Source organism: Chiloscyllium punctatum, chromosome 16, assembly GCF_047496795.1.
Source record: "Chiloscyllium punctatum isolate Juve2018m chromosome 16, sChiPun1.3, whole genome shotgun sequence".
Lineage (NCBI taxonomy): Eukaryota > Metazoa > Chordata > Chondrichthyes > Orectolobiformes > Hemiscylliidae > Chiloscyllium > Chiloscyllium punctatum.
The window spans coordinates 59,518,814-59,536,830 of record NC_092754.1 but is presented as its reverse complement, the minus strand read 5'-3'; positions in this window follow the sequence as shown (position 1 = coordinate 59,536,830).

Below are 18,017 nucleotides of genomic sequence, written 5' to 3'. Positions count from 1 at the left end.
AAACCAAACTAGACATCTGTCCAGCACGGGGAGCTGTGCAGACCACAGCATTGCCTCGATCTTTAAACTCGGACTAGATGTATATTCATCACTGGGAGATATGCAGAATACAGCAGTTCATTGATCTTTAAACACAGACTAGATATCAGTCCAATACGCCGAGCTATGCAGAGCACAAATCTACAAATCCGGATTAGATGTCTGTCCAGCACCGGGAGCTATGCAGACCGCAGTAGTGCATTGATTTATGAACCGGAAATGGAAATCAGTCCAGCACGCGGACCTATGCAGAACACAGTAGTGCATTGGCCGAGAAACCCAGACTAGGTATCTATCCACGGTGTGCTGCTGGGAACGCACATCAGGCCAGGCAGCATGCGAAGAGCAAGAGAACCGAAGTTTCGGGCATAAGGCCTGATCAGATTCCTGATGAAGGGATTATGCCAGAAACGTTGATTCTCCTTCTCATTGGATACTGACTGGCCTGCTGTGCATTCCCAGCAGCACACTCTCAACTCTGATTTCCAGCATCTGAGTCCTCATTTTCTCATAGGTCTCCATCCAGCACTGGGAGCCAGGGTGACTGCAACACTGCAGTGATCTATGAACCTGGAAATGATACCTGTCCAGAATGGGGAGCTAAGCAGATCAACACAGTGCATTTATCTATCGACCTGAACAATTCATCTGTCCAGCACCAGAATTTATGCAGGCCGCAGCAGTTAAATTTCATCGAGGCCACCCTGAGAGAAGCAATTTAAGTTAGGTTGAGTTTAATTTTAGTTTGCTTTCTCCAACTTTGAATTTATTTTTGATATATTCTTCGAAAGTATAGCGAGAATAGATTGTAAATTCATGAAACAACCCCAATGGCAGCATACGGGCCACCAAAGGGCATGTCTATCTCTTTCTGTTATTATCTCAAGGACAACGTTGCAAGGGATCATAGAAAACTGCTCTGAGTCTTCAAATGCATTGAATGAAGAAGGAAACAGCATGGAATGTCATAAAGATGGTGTCAGGGTCAGAATGTTCCAGGTTGAACGCCTATGCTCCGCCCACACTTTGTGTCTTTCTTATTTATTCTATTTTCTGGAGAGTATTTTCTTGCTAAACTATTTTCTTTTTAACGTGACTCCTTTGGGAAAGGAGGAATTAAGTCACAGGTCAGAGGATCACGAGGAGAATCAACGCATCAAGATTTGAAGAACACTGCTGCCTGAGACATGTCCAACTACGGTCTGGATACAGGGCCCGGGGCAGTCTGGAGACTGGGCCCCGTGCGGTCTGGGGACTGGACCAAGTGTGGCCTGGCGACTTGACCCGGTGTCGCCTGGACAATTGACCTGATGCAGTTTGGAGACTGGTCCCGGAATGTTCTGCACTGTGGCCCAGTGTGTCCCAGACATTGGGTCTGCTGCGGCTTGGAGACTGGGCCTGATGCGGTCTGGAAACTTGGCCCGGTGTTCTATGGACACTGGCCCTGGTATAGTCTGGAGTCTGCGACCCGTGCAGCCTTGAGACTGGGCACGGTGTGGTCTGCCGACTGAACCTAGTGTGGTCGATAGTCTCGAGACTAGATTTGGATAATGTCGCCATTAATATTTGGTCCAATGAAAGATAGTAGTGGGAAGTGTTAGTTGAATCTGAGGACATGGGGAAGCACTTATTTAATAATTGAGAATACGGAGATACAGGCTACAAGATTTTATGGGATTGATGTTGACAAAGGGGTGTTTTTCGCAATTTTTGAAGATTTGAGTATAGGTATTAACCTAGGCCAGCGGGATTTCTTCTCGGGTTCTCTGGAAAGCCAGTTAGGAGATTACAGAGTCGTTGATTTCAACATATATGTCATCATTGTCGACAGGAGTATGCCAGAAGACTGGAGGATAGCAAAAGTTGTTCTCTTGTTTAAGAAGGGGTGTCAGAATAACTCTGGTAACTAAAGGGCAGTGCGCCATATATCAGTTGTGAGTAAGATGTTAGAAAACTTTGTGAGAGATAAGATTTGTAATCATCTGGAAACGAATAATTTGATTTGAGATAGTCAACATAGTTTTGTGAAGGGTAGATCGTGCCTCACTAACCTTATTGAGTTCTTCGATGAAATGAGAAAACAGGTGGGTGAAGGTAAAGTGATTGATGTGATGTTCAATGACTTCAGTAAAGCATTTGATAAGATTCCACACAATAGGGTATTTCACAAAACACGGAGTTTTAGGATTCAGGGTGATTAAGAGGTTCAGATCAGATATTGGCTATCTGAAAGAAGGTGGTGGTTAGTGGGAAATGCTAATCCGGGAGGTTAGTTACCAGTGTTGTGCTAAAAGGACCTGCTTTGGGACCACTGCGGCTTGTCATTTTTATAAATGATCTGGATGTGGGCGAAGATGGATGGGTTAGTAAGTTTGTGGGTGCCACGAAGGGAGACAAAGTTGTGGCTAATTCTGACGAATACACAAGATGCAGCGCTAGACTGAGAAGTGGCAATTGAAGTTTAATGCAGGCAAGTTTGAGATAGTTCAATTCGGAAGAAATGACAACAATGCAGATGATTGAGCTAATGGTAAAAGTCTTGCCATTTCAGATGAACAAAGAGATCTCGTGTCCAGGTGCATACATACCTGAAAGTTGCCTCGCAGGTTTATAGGGTTGTTAAGAAGGACTATGGTGTGTTGGCATTTATTTGTAGGGGGATTGAGTTTCGGAGCCAAAAGGGCAAGGTTCAACTGAGCAGGACATTGGTAGGCCGCAACTGGATTATGGCCTGTAGTTCTGGTCAGTGCATTCTATGAACGATGTCGAAGCTTTGGACAGGTTCCAGATGAGATTTACGAGGATATTGCCTGTAATGGAAGGAAGGTCTAACTAGGAAAGGGTAAATGAGGAATTACACTGTATCCGTTGGAGAGAAGAAGGATAAGAGGTGACTTCATCGAGATGTACAAGATAATCAGAGTGTGGATAGTATGGACAGTGAGAGCTTTTATCCTCGCATGGTGAAGGCTAACACGAGGAGGCATAGCTTTAAATTGAGGGGTGATAGACTTAGGATTGATATTAGGTGTAGTTTCTTCACTCAGAGTGCAATAGGGGCCAGGAATGACCTGCCTGTAACAATAGTAGTGTCGCCTACATTAAGCGCATTTAAATTGGCCATGGATAGACATCTGCATAATAATGGAACGGTGTAGGTTAAATGCGAATCAGATTATTTGTACCATTCGGTCACTTTGAGTGCCGAAGGGCCTTTACTCCGCTGTAACTTTCTTTGTTCTCTGAGTGTCGGCCCAGTGCAGCCTGGAGACTGGGCCTGGTGCGGTCTGGAGACTGGGCCCAGTGCTGTGTAGATATTTGTTCCCTGCACAGACTGGTTCGTTATTCAAGTCAGTTCTCTCTTTCATTTTTATTTCTCTACTGTACTTCCGTTTATTATTCTTTCAATTTTGTACCAAATAGTTAAGAATCTACACTTAGATTTCTTGTACCTGTGATAACGCGTAAGTTAAGTCATTGCAAACTTTCCACTGCAATCATTAAACTGCACGTGACAATGAAGCCAATTCAATTCAAATGTGAGAGAGTCACTGTCTTTGATGTTCCTTCCAAACAAACCTGCTGCTTGTGCAGTGACGTGAAACATCTGGAGAGAATGTTATGACTTTATTTTAAACACAAGAGGAAGGGACAGACAGCGAGAGAGTGAGGGGGAACATTTTGGTTCCCATTTCAATGGATTTACTCCTAAAGAACAGAAACCCAAATGCTCAGAGACGCAGATGCAGAGATACATACATCAATATACTGAAGCACATATGCAAGTGCGTGCGTGCGCGCGAGCACACACACACACACACACACAAACCATACTCGTGCAGATCCATGGAGATATTCAGCCCTTCTTGCCTGTCTGGGCATTTCATGGCTGATCTGATCATCGCCTCTCCTTATTTCCTCCTGGGAAATAAGGCAGGGGAAGTGGCTTTCATGTGAGAATGAGGGCATTTTGGGACCTGTGAACATAATTCTATTAGTTTGATAATAATCCTGAAAAAGAATATGCCTATTCCACAAGTGTACGTTATAATTTGAGGCAAGACCAATTGTGATGGAATTGGGCAAAAACTTTCAAAAGATGATTGGGGGAAGCTGTTGAAGGTGAAAGGACGTCAGTGAAGTGGGGGTCATTCAGAAGCGAGATAGTGGGACTTCAGGAATTACATGTTCCCGTCAGTGTAAAGGGCAATACTAACAGGAGTAGAGCACAGGATATGTCAGGGGATATTTAGGCTTTGGACAAGGCAATAAAAGGCATATGTCATGTCCAGGCAAATGGTATCAAAGGTATCCCTTGAGCATACGAAGTGTAGGAGAACACTTACCAAGGAAATCACGAGGGCAAAACGGGTGCATGAGGTAGGTTTGGCTGATAAGGTTAAGGAGATTCGAACGAGATTCTTCAAATATATTAATGATAAAACAGAAATTAGAGAGAGACTAGGGCTCCATAAAAATCTATGAGCCATCTAATGTTTGGCTCCACAGGAGAGGAGATAAATGAGGTTTATTTGGTCTATTGTCACATGTACTCACATGGGGACAGTGAAAAGTTTACAAGTCGCCACATGTGACACAATCTTAGATACAAAGCTTCCTGCCCCCCACTTCCAAGATACAAAATCTTAGTAGAAATCAGAAAAATAAAGAAAATAAAATTAAATGTAAAACATTACGGCCGTTCCTGTAGTAGTGGAAATACACAGAAAATCAGTTAATTGTTCAACAGCAATGTCCAGGGCTTTTGCCCGAAACGTCGATTTCGCTGCTCTTTGGATGCTGCCTGAACTGCTGTGCTCTTCCAGCACCACTAATCCAGCATAAGCGTCTGGCCATGCTGGGTTAACACTCTACATAAGGACACCACCTCCCCCACTCCGCTGCCTTATAACCTGTTTTTGCTCGAAGGGTGAGGTCCCACACAAAGACTTCACGTCAGGGTTTAGCCAAGAGGAAAATACGGAAGAGAGGAAAGTCAGGGAAATAAAAATAAGTGATCTTTGAAACAACACCATATTGCAGTAGTGGAAGAACTGACGGTATTAAAATGCATAACCGTCGGTAAAAACCCGGGACATGTTCAAATGTATCCGGAATCATTGCAGGAAGCTGGGTAAGAAACTGTGCTAGCACGGTCTGAGATGTTTGTATCATTCCTTAGAATTCTGGTGAAGGGTTATTGGATCGTTAATTCCGACTTCTCTGCACAGATGTTGCCAGACCTGTTGAACTTTCCCAGCACCTTCTGTCCTTCTTACTGATTTACAGAATCTGCAGTCCTTTCAAATTTTTTTTAACTTGTATCATTGACAGCCACGGGTGAGTTGCTGAAGGATTTGAAGTCAGCTAATGTGGAAACATTACTTGTAAAAAGGCTGCCATGAACCAAAGACCAGTGACTCTGACGTCAGAGGTGGCTAAATGTTTATAGTAGCTTCTGGGAGACAGGATTTACATGCATTGGGAAAAACAAGGACTGATTAGAGATAGTCAGCATGGCTTTTTGTGTGGAAGAACTGGTCTCAAAAAATAGTTTACATTTTTTGAAGACGTGACCAAGAAGATAGATGAAGGGCAATCAGGATACATCATCCACGTGGACCTTAGCAAGCCCCAACACTTGGGAAAGCTTTCCAATTAGACACAACATTGTCTTAACAGTCGGAGGCAGAGGGTGCTGGGAGAGATTTGTTGCTTCTACTGGTTGCGTGTGACCAGCGGTGTGCCACAAGGAGCAGGATGCTTCTTTTCACTGTTTTTGTAAATGATTTGGATCGGAATGTAGGAACCTTGGAAGTTTGACGATGAACCCTCCAAAATTATTTGTTATAGTGGGCAGGGAAGAAGTTTCCGGTAAAGAACGGTGGCTCAGTGGTTAGTACTGTTACCTCAAGGCACCAGGATCCCAGGTTTGATACCAGCCTTGGGCAACTGTCTGTGTGGAGTTCGCACGTTCTCCCCGTGTCTGCGTGGGTTTCCTCCGGGTGCTCCAATTTCCTCCAACAATCCAATGATGTGCAGGTCAGATGAATTGGCCATGCCAACTTGCCCATAAGTTAGGAGCATTAGTCAGAGGGAAATGGGTTGGGGTGGGTTAATATTCGGAGGGTCAGTGTGGACCTGTTGGGCAGAAGGGCCTGTTTCCACACTGTAGGTAATCTAATCTTGATCTCCTGGGCCAGTGGGCCGAGGAATGGCAGATGAAGCTTCTTTCTGATAAATGTAAAATATTGCATTTTGTTAGACAAACCAGCGCAGGATTTACACATTTAGCAGTTTGGGCCCTGGGCAGAGTTGTTCAACGGAGAATCCCAGGTTGCAGGTACATCGTTCTTTGAAAGTAGAGTCGCAGGTAGACAGGGTAGGGAAGAGGGTATTATGCACGCTTACCTTCAACTGACACACCATTGACTATAGGAATTGGGACATCATGTTGTGGCTGTGCAAGAGAATGGTAAGGACACATTTGTTGTACTGAATACAATTCTTGTCGCCCTTCTCTAGGAAGGACGTTATAAAGTGGAAAGGGCACAAAATATTTTAAATTATGTGGCGGAGTTGGGAGATTTTCAGATATATGGCAAGTCTGAGATTTTGTTCCATTTGCGGAGGAAGATGTGAGGTGACCCTATAAAGATTTATAAAATCATGAGGGGCACAGATAGGATAAACGGCTAAGGTCTTTTCCGCACAGTAAGTGTGTCTGAAACCATAGAGGAGAGGTTTAAGGTGAGAGGGAAGAGATTTAAAAGGGATCTAAGGGGCAGTTGTTTCTCACAGAGGGTTGTATGTATATGTAGCCAGCTATCAGAGGACCTGATATTGCTGAGTACAAGGGCAACATTTAAAAGACAATTGTATGGGTACATGTATAGGAAAGAGTTGGAGGAGTAGGTGCCAAAAGCAGAAAAATGGAACTAGTTCCGTTTAGCAAACATGGTAGAGAAATTTCCTAATGCTGATGTGGTGCTACAGACCTCAGCAGCAGCAGAAGCATAATTATATTCAAACACGATCTGCAACATTTTTTTCTGGGGATCATCCCTCAGTCTGCCATTACGACTAAGCTGATCTATGGTTCGGTGATGAGTGTGGGTGAACATTCAAGACAGAACCATGTGTACCTAAACCTGGTGGCAAACCATTAAAACTACCGAACGTACTGCTTATATTCTGAACAGTTGGCCTAACATCTTACAGAGAGTGCGAAATAACCCCAAGACCAACAGACCAACAGTCTGGCCACATTCAGTCATAAGTGGTGATGGGCGGTTAAACGACTCACTGGAGGAGATGACTCACAAATATCCCCATCCTAAATAATGGAACAGCCCTGTAGCTCAGTGTAAAAGACAAGGATGTAGTATCTGCAGCATACCCAGTCAGAAGCATTGAATCATTGATCTAACTATCCCTCGCATGATGCCCACAGCATCACAGATGCCAGTCTTAAATCAATTCGATTTTCTGCACGTGACGTGAAGAAACAACAGAACTCAGTAACCTGACAAAGTCAACGGGCCCTGACATCATTCCTGCAATAGGAGTGAAGACTTGTGCTGCACAACGAGCTATGTCACTGGGGAAGCTGTTTCATTCCAGCTCCAACTCTGCTTTCTCCTTGGCAATGTGGAAAATTACTCAACTGTGTCCTATTCCCCAAGAGGGGAGTAATTTCAATCAGAACATGTACCACCCCCTCAGACTCATCACGACAGTGAAAATCGTGGAAGTTCTTCTTGACAGCTGTCGAGCTGCACAGAAACGGCCAAGCAAGGCGATCAATTGTATCAAATTGCTCCGAGGTCGAAAGGATAGACCCAGATGGAATTCATGATTTGGAGATGCTGATGTTAGACTGGGGTGTACAAAGTTAAAAATCACACAACACCAGCTTATAGTCCAACAGTTTTAATTGGAAGCACTCGCTATTGGAGTGCTGCTCCTTCATTGGGTTGTGTACTTTTGGAGTTGTTGCTTTTTAACCCCGCTACAGCACCGATCATTAGCCTCTGCATCGGAAAAGGGTACGGGAAGTATAGTCCTACCGACCATGTAGAGGCCTCCTTCCTAACATCTGAAAGCTTGTGACAACCTTTACAGAGCTTTCCCACATCCTTCACAGAAAGATCGGGAAACGAGTGAGCCATTCAACACATTTAGCATCCCCCATTCCAGTTCATGGCTGAACATCGCCCTCATGCACTTTTCCCTCACAATGAATGCCTCCCTTAATGTTATCAACCATTGGAAAAATATTAAATATCAACTTCAGCAGTCCCTTCGATCCATCGTTTTGTAGCCCCATTCAATGTAATGATGTCTGATCCTTTATCTTCAAACCATGGTCCTGCGCTATCTCTTCCCATTTAGTGTCCATGTATATTCAGTGCGTTTCGTCTCACACACTTAAGTTGGAGAGAATTCCCCAGATTCAACAGTGTCTGGGTGCAGACATTTATTCTCTTCTCAACGCAGAGTGTCCTGGCCGTACCTCATAATGCGCCCTATTGTTTCAGACGTCCCAGCCAGTTGAATTACCATTCTTGTTTCGAATCTGTCTCACCGTGACAGGTTTATATTATTTACTCAGATCTCTACTCACCTCTAATAGGCGGCACGGTGGCACAGTGGTCAGCACTGCTGCCTCACGGTGCCGGAGACTGCGGTTCAATTCCCGCCATGGAGTTTGCACGCTCTTCCCGTGTCTGTGTGGGTTTCCTCCCACAGTCCAAAGATGTGCAGGTCCGGTGAATTGGCCATGCTACGTTGCCCATAGTGTTAGGTAAGGGGTAAATGTAGGGGTGGGCTGTGCTTTGGCGGGTCTGTGTGGACTTGTTGGGCCGAAGGGCCTGTTTCCACACTGTAATGCAATTTTCATAAACCCCTTGGAATCCAGGCTCAGTCCACACAAATTATGTTCCCACAACACGCCTGATATCCCATAGATCCTTCACTGAACTCCCTGAAGGTCAGTTTTGTCCTTTATCAGGTGCAGAAATCAAAACTGCACATAATGTTGCACAATGTTAGACGTGGGTTCTCACCAAATTGCAGCTGCAGTCAGACACCCTTTCTCCTGTATTCAAATTTCCTTGAAATGACGGTCAACACACCTTTTATCTGCATAAATGTTGCCTTCAGTGACTAGTGTACAAGGGGATCCAGACTATTTCCAATCTTACAGCTAATTACTTAGTGGGTACATGTACACTCGTCACTGTGACAATGCCATTCTCTGCCGCCAGAACTCAAAGCTGTGCATGGACCTCGAATGTCTGTGCAGATGAAAACAAGAAAATCCGCAGAAGTCCCTTGAAAACAATATTTATTAACCAATCCCTTTTCAAATGGCAGGCAACTGTTCTGTTGTTCCCACCAAAGTATCCAAATCACATTTACACATATTCGTCTTCATGTGCCATGTACTTGTCCATTCACACCACTCGTCTCAGTCACCTTGGAAACTTTTGATATACTCCTCACCCACTCACAATCAGACACCGTTTATTGCTGTCAGCAGGCTTGGAAATATTGCGTTTAGTTCCGACAACCCTATGTTTGAGGCGTATTGGGAATACCTGGGGCACATGGCCCAATTCCTGTCACACACCACGATGCATCCACCCAAAAAAGGTGTTCCCACACTCAGCGATCAGTGCAGAAGCCCCCTCTGGACTTCCCAGTTTGGTGCCCTTCATTGTGTACTCCCCTGTCTGCGTTTTTATTTCTGAAGTGCATCACTTTATACTTATCAGTGTTACATTGTATCTGTCATTGATCTGGCAATTCCATCTACATGTTCCTGTTACATAAGACCTTCCTCCTCACTATCAAACAAACACTTATTAACCACATTCCCTCTCCACCCTCAACATTCACATCTTCATTATTTTAGAGTACCACAAATAGTAAGTGACACAGCACTGATCCTTGTGTTACACGTCTCCAGTCACACAAACAGCCTTCTGCCACCACCCTCCTTCTCGTTCTACTGAGATAGCTTTGGATATAACTTGCCAAGTTAACCTTGATACCTTAAGATATTAATTAATTTACCAGTTTCCCATGCGGGGCTTTGTCAATGGACTTGGTGAGAAAACCATTAAAGAACTCCTTGAAACATTCCAATGAAATTCTTTCTGCATGACTTCCCTCCGATAAAGCCATGGTTACTGTCCTTGATGAAACATTACCTCTCAACTGGAGATCTATTTTGTCCTTCCTTATATTCTCCAATAGCTTCCCTAAAAGTGAACTGATACTAACTGATCTATAGTGCCCTGGTCTTTCTGCACCAACCTTCCAGTACAGTGTAACCGCATCCGTCCTCTAGCTTCTCTCTCTTGTCACCAGATTCTATAAAAAAAATTGGTCCGGTCCTTTTCTCCCTTATCTCCAACAGCAGCCTGGGATAAAACGCATCCGGATCATTTGTCCAATTTTTTGACCAGCTAAAACCATCAATCCATGATCACATCTTATATCAATTTGCTCAATAGCTTCCCAGTCCATCTTCTCAAATTCTGTCCATGCCTCCTCCTTCACATGCAGATTGTTCTCTTGGTTTCTAATGGGTTCGAACTGTTCGCTTGTAAGATTATTCTGTTTGATGTCCACGTGGAAAATCTTAAGACTCTCCCCAATCTTGCCTGCTCCCATTTCTCCAACTCCCTGTTGTATTCAGCCCTTTCTATGTGAAGTTTCTCGTTTTCATTAAGATTGCTTTTCAATTGGTGAAACTCTAGGTAACAGAGGCCGAGTTCCCTCGCCAGAAAATCTTGCCATCTGTTGGATTAATCTGGAGAATGTCCATTCAGTATATGTTGCCAATATATTCCTCCCTAGATCAGGACACCGAAACTTACACAGTGTTAAAGGCACAGTCTCAGTAACACTCGGTGTAAGCGAGGTAAGACACATTTACCTTTAATTAAAGTAAATTAATGTTGATGCTGGAATCTGTACTGAAAACAAGAAATGCTGAAGATCACAACGGTTCAGGCAGCATCACTGGAGAAAGAGCAAGCTAATGCTTCCAGTCTGGATGATCTACATTCTGATTCCTATTAAATAAAGGTAAACCTAAACTTTATCTTCGTGTTTCCACGTGTTTCTCCAATACCCATTTCTTCAGTTTCTTTCTAATAACGTGCTGTGATATTTCTTTTAAAAAATCTCCTGAATATACAATTTTATCGCATCTGTTGGTTCTCCATTGTTTATATCTACAAGCGATATCTTCAAGAAAAAATGTATGAAAATTATAACTTCCCTTTCATATATGCATTCTCTTGAAGGTTGCTATTACTTTCTAAATGACCAATACCACATTTGTTATAATAGATTTAAACAGATTCCCTCCTGTGCATGACAAGTTACTTGGTCTATACTTCCCCACTTATCCTCTTCTTCCCTTTTTGGATCATGGGATGCATTTATAATCTTCCAAATTGCACAGGAGAAGTACTGTGTTGCCCAATGCAATCAATCTGTGCATTGCTTCTTTCTCTGAAATTTCATTGTGAAGTACATTTGGTCTGTCAGACTTATCAATCACTAACCTGGCTATGTTTTCAAACATATCTCGTTACTAATATGAATGATGTTAGTCTTTAGTTACACAAGTCTCACGGTCACTTTGTATTTCTGCGAGATGTTATGTATTGCTCCACGAAGACAGACAGAATATAACGAATTAGTTTCCCTGCAATCTCTGTTTTATCAGCAATAAAGTGTCCTGTCCACATCTGTCCCCCACTGCTTAACATTTCCCGTGGCTTTAATTTTCCTTTCAAATATTGTTCGAAGCTTTGCATCAGTCTTTATGTTTCTTTTTAGTTTGCATTCTTGATGTCTTTTTAATGTCCTTAACAAGTTCTTAGTCCTCCTTTGTTCCAATGAATCCATAATATCTGACATTTTTCGGAACGACTTACCTTGATATAATACAATTTTAACTTCGTCTGTTAATCATGGTTGAGTCACCTTACCCCTTTGCCATATGCGCCTTGAGGATATATGTGCAACTTAGAGTGTTTCGATAAATGAAGGGCGGCATGGTAGCTCAGTGGTCATCACTGCTGCCTCACAGCACCAGGGACCCGGGTAATATTCCCGCCTCGAGCAACTGTCTGTGTGGATTTTTCACATTCTCCCCGTGTCTGCGTGGGTTTCCTCCAGGTGCTCCTGTTTCCTCCCACAGTCTAAATATGTGCAGGTTACGTGAATTGGTCGTTCTAAATTGTCCATAGTGTTAGGTGTAGAGGAATGTGTCTGGGTGGGTTGGTGTGGACTTGTTGGTCGGAAGAGCCTGTTTCCACACTGTAAAGAATCTAATCAAGGGAAAGTGCCTGTCTTCCACTGTATCTTTCTGATGCACTTTTAAAATTGCCACCTTGCTTCTCATGCATTCATGACTCCAATCAGATACACGTAATTTAATTTTTAAAAAATAATTTGTATTCAAACGTCGTGTAAAATTCAATATATTAAGATGGTTATTCCCAAAAGCTCCTTTTCCACAAGGTTTTCAAATAGCTCTTCTGATCACACAACACTTAAACCGCCTGATCTCGGCTTCTCTTTTCAACATATTGTTCAAGGAGAGCAGCTCATACACAGCTCATACACACCCATTTTCCAAGTATTAACATTAACTTTGATTCACATTGTTTAGATGCGATTTTAATGTCTCCATAATAACTGCAGTACACAAAATCTTGCATTTCTATTTTCCTATTTTGTAACATACACACCATTTGTGTTACAACATTGACGTTGATAAATACCTCCCATCAATACTTGCTTAACTTTGCTGTTTCTAAACTCCACTTTAGAAGATTCTATGGAATCTGAGCGACGTGGGATCGAGGAAAATTAATGGCCGACTCAGGCGAAATGTTTGGCGAAGGCATATTTGAACATTGATACTATCTCGCCGCATCCTACATGTTCTTCACAAGTGTCATTCTGACGTTTTCACCAGTTCGCCCGTGATGCTCGTGGAGTAGAGACGAGCAAAATATTTCAACAATACTGTGCATTCCCCCAGACAACTGAGACCGCTCTAACCTGGGTGAGATCCTTACACCAGGCAGGTAAGTGTTGCTGCTGCTGTACAGTATCTTAGTGCGATCATACCTGGAGTAGAGTGTACAGATTTAAACTCCAAACTGAGGAAAAGATATTTCAATTAACCAAGAGATTGTTCCCTTAACTTATTTCCGCTGTGAAGATTTTAATCAAAGAATCTCTACAGTGTGGAAGCTGGTCATTTGACCCATCGACCCCACATTGAGACTCAGGAGACCATTACATCCCAATCCGAAACACTGCCCTCGCACAAATAATCTCTGTAACCCGACTTTTTCCATGATTAGTGCATCTAGCCTGCACATTCCCAGACATCCTGGGTAATTTAGCAAAGCAACTCCACCCATTCTGCAAATTTTGGAACAGTGGGTCAAAACTGGAAGACCAAGTGAAAACCTTGGCAGACACGGGGAGAATGTGCAAACACGGCACAGACAGTTAACTGAGGCCGAAATTGAACGCGGTTCTCTAGCGCTGAGAGGGAGCAGTGTTAACGACTGAGCGACATTCTGTCGGTCTTAGAACTTGCCTACATATTAAAGGAGCAGCACACACTTATTTCTACATAGGGACTTTTCCCACGTGAGGTGAATGTAACAATTCCCACAGAATCACAGTGTGGCCGCTGACTTCCTGAAGGCTCTGCATTGTCCCTCATCATAGATCACTTTGCAAGAAACAGATTACATTTTTGTCACGGTCAATTTAAACATTGCTCACTCACACGAAGATTCAGCATAACACACAATTTGCACAAATGGCAGCGATGGGATTCAAGCCCCCAGCTACTTTCACAGTGACGCTTACAAACAGCGCCTTACCTTGCTCGGCTACATGACCACGCAAAACTGAACCCATGAACAGGATTTGAATCGAGCTTCTGAGGACATTACTACATTTCTGGCTGCATAGGGAAGTGCACAAATACCAGTACACAATCACCTCAACTGAACATAACATTGTCTGATGGCGTTACAAGCCCAGCTTATAGGAGTGGGAGCGTTGTTACCTTGAAACACAAGAAGCACGTATAATAGATAATTAACATTTACTGTGTAATCCGAAAGAGATTCCTTTGCAAAATCTAACACTTTGCTAACATTTTAAGTAGACAGCCTAATGTTGTTGGATTCTGCAAGCAGACAGCTTGTCCTTGCAAGTCTTGCAAAACTGTCAGATTCAGCAATAGTCAGGGAAAATATAAGCTTCATATCAACAGCCGAATGTTCCCAGTTCTTGTCCTTGATAAGGATAAGCGAAATGTAGTATAAAAAGAATATGTGAAGTTGTGTAGCCCCTCACATACGGCATCTTGCCAAGTGTATTGAGCCCCCTACAGACGTTACAATAAAGCTTTCTCTTTGCTCTTGCTCGCATTTGATTCGAGTCAATTTAATTTCCACGACTGTAAACTTAGGAACTCGTCCGGGACCCCACACCCGTGTAAGAACCTGAGTATTCCCAGGAGTTGTAGGCGCCAGCACGTTAAAGGACCTTCACTTCATCTCGAGCGCTGAATTGGCCCCTTTGCGTGAGACGAATGGAAATTTGTGGATCGCCCCACCGCCTGGGTTTCAATCGAATAGGGCCGGGGTAAGAGTTGTGGCTTAAGTAATCCTACGTAGAGAATCATTATAAGAGAATAAATAAAGCAGGAAGAGGTTCCAGTGAACTTTCGCATGGTAATCGAGTAAAACCCAACGGAAGGAATTAATGTCTCTACAGTGATTTAGAGACAGCAAGTTTAAGGATAGTTTTAGACGTAGAATCAGCACTGCCTGAGGTGGACTCGGCAAAGACGTACCGGACTGGTGGTTTCTTCATTTGCGAAACCCAAGGCATTGAGGCAGACACACCCAATGTGAGAAGGAACCTCCGGAGGTGAGAGCAAGTCAAAAAGGAAATGATAACAGTACAGAGAGAGAGAGACAGCTGAACACGTTTCCAGTAACGTTGAAAATCGGCCCCAGCAAGAGCAAATAAAAAGAGGGTCCTGAGAGGACTTGGAATGGTCAACCATTAGTACAGTGAATGTTAAATAATTACGGCCCAGAGTACGTAAAGCAGTTAGAATTATGGATTAAGGAGTATGGTTTTCGGAGGATGGGAGTTTCAGTTGAAGGCAGTTGGAAATATTGAGGTCACGGTTGGAGGTGAGAGAGAAGGAGAAACGGAAGGGAAGAATAAAACCTGTGAATTGGAGTGCTTATAAAATGTGGAAGGCTGAGGCTGATATCAGGGAAAGTAAATACCAAGTAAAAGATTGATCAGATACGCTTATAACCACTAGCACGCAAGCAGATGTGCACTGAAAAAAAACTAATGAAACTGTACAGTTTAGGGTGTAGGTTTGCTCGCTAAGCTGTAGGTTTGATATCCAGACGTTTCATTACCTGGCTCGGTAGCATCATCAGTGGCGACCTCCAAGTAAAGCGAAACTGTTGTCTCTTGCTTTCTATTTATCTGTTTGTCCTGGATGGGGTTCACAAACCTTGCAAAAAGTTGTAGATTGTCTTAAGTCTGTTCCAGATCCTGACCATGATGACTCCCTCCGAGACCGACAGCCCCCCAATGAGATCCACCTGCCGAAGGTTTCAAGTCAGCGGCCACCATCTTAGGGTCTGCTGGATCACCAATAGCCTTTCATACCTGCAACCAATTGAAGCAAGTAGCCTAAAATGAGGGCGGCCACTCCAAGACTGAAAGACATCCAGGGCTCACGATCAATCCACAACGGACGATAAGACAGACAGCGAGAGTACTGACATGCGATCATCTAAAAAGGTCATCCTGCAAGCACCAATGATTGAGGATGCAGGTCCGGAAGGGCAAACAGTGCTGGTCCACCGATCATGGACCATGCAGGATTTGAAAACTGCATTTGGGCAGTTGCATGACCCACGCGAGGTTTGAGATAATAGGTTTGCTGAAAAAGTAACAAAGTTCTGTGTCGAGTTCTGTCCCATGTCACATGAGATGAGACATCTTCTGGGACAAACACTGATGATGATGTCACCAAAATCAAGGATAAATAGTCAGCCATAACCGTCCATACCAGATCAACCAACCTGCCAGCGTAAGAGAACAGAGACTGAAATGCCTTTGTTGCAGCGCTGGCAGCCGCCTGTAGGAAGGTATTCCCAGTGCCAATGGACATGACCAAAATTGCAATGTGTAAACAACAAGAAGGTGAGACAGTGTCCCAGTACCTTACGCACTTCTCTGAAGTCCATAATGCCCAACGTGGACTGACACCACCTGACGAGATAATGGCAGCAGAAATCACGCCGTATGAGGCACACCGAAAGAACAGCTTCATAAATGGAATGAAGAACGAAATAGCCAAAAAGGTAAAAGACATATGTATTGCCTGGGACACTGGAAACCTGAATTTGATAGAACAACATGTGATACATGCTGAAACAAATGTTGGCCCAAGGGAAGGATAAGCAGAAACTAAAGATGGACCAGCAAGCCCATAAACCTCAGCTTACTATGATGCAAATGGTCAGCCATTGGAGGGAGGTGCCGCAGGGAGAGAGGCAGATTTCGACGTCTCGGAAGAGGATGACGAATGAGTCATGGAAGAGGCGCTGGCAGAGGTTGATCTGGCGGGTGCTTTGTTTCCGGAGCAATGGACCACTGGGCGAGACAGTGTCCATGCAGAAAATCCCAATTGGTCCTGGAGGCTGGACAGCAGAGTGACTGACAGGGGATTGTTGAGGTGGAGGTGGGAAGCCCACAAGGTACAGGTAAGCTTATTTCCCTTATGCTTGGCAATGAACGCTCGCTTATGCAAATCTCTTCTGATAAATGTACTGGAACTGAAACGAGTCCCAAGGCCATATTGAGCATTGAGATTGCTAAGTGTGGACGATATGTTCAATATAACTATGATGAGAATAAGTCGATGCCTACCTCCATGTTATATGAGGAAGGTACACCAGTTACCTTTTCGGTAGATACAGGGGCAACACATTCAGTCCTTAAATTAAGACAGTTCAGAGAAACCACGAAAATAAAGATGAGTGGAAGGTTCCAGAACACAATGGGTGCATCAGAAATCGTGATATGAGAGAGATTTTTGTCACCCCAAATTTGTGAACCTAGTACTGGGGAAACATTCCAACGTTCATTTTTGTTATCTGAATTCTGTCCTTTAAATTTGATGGCTAGGGATCTCACACTGAGTCTGGGGTTGGATTTGCTCAGTACCTCGAGTGTTTGCAGGTAATTCAAAGGGAATATTTACACGTGCAGGCTGTTAAATACGGCCCACGACCCCTGATGTATGTCTATGAGTGGCGATTAAGCCAAAGAGCAATACGTTCAGTGAGCGATTCACTCGCCCTGGAAATAAGTAACCAGGTTAATCCTATTAACACAGATTTTCTTGCTGGGGACATGCTGCACTGCACAGCACATATACACTGCGATGGCCCTGATGAATCATATGGAAAGGATTGGTTCAGGAGATTCGCTAAACCAGATCATTTGTTACTGTGCGAAATTTATTGGAATGATCACAGATGTGCAGTCGGTGTGAATTTATCTAAAGTATCTAACTGCAAGCAGACACTTCCTTTTTGATGTGCACAGCTCTTTTTCCTCACGTGTCATAGACGAAGGCATCCAGCGGCAGGTGACAGGAATCAGGACCATGGGTGTTAAAGGCACAAAGGTTGGGTGTTCAGGGAGGATGTGGGTATCTGGTACAATGCAGATATGCGGACATATTGGAAGAAACTAAATTGGCTAACTCAGGCAGATCGGACTGTTCAGATAGCCCCCACTAGTTCTGAAGAGCGTAGAAGGGTAGACTGGCGTTTCCCTAAAATAGAAGTCTCGGACCCAAGATTGAA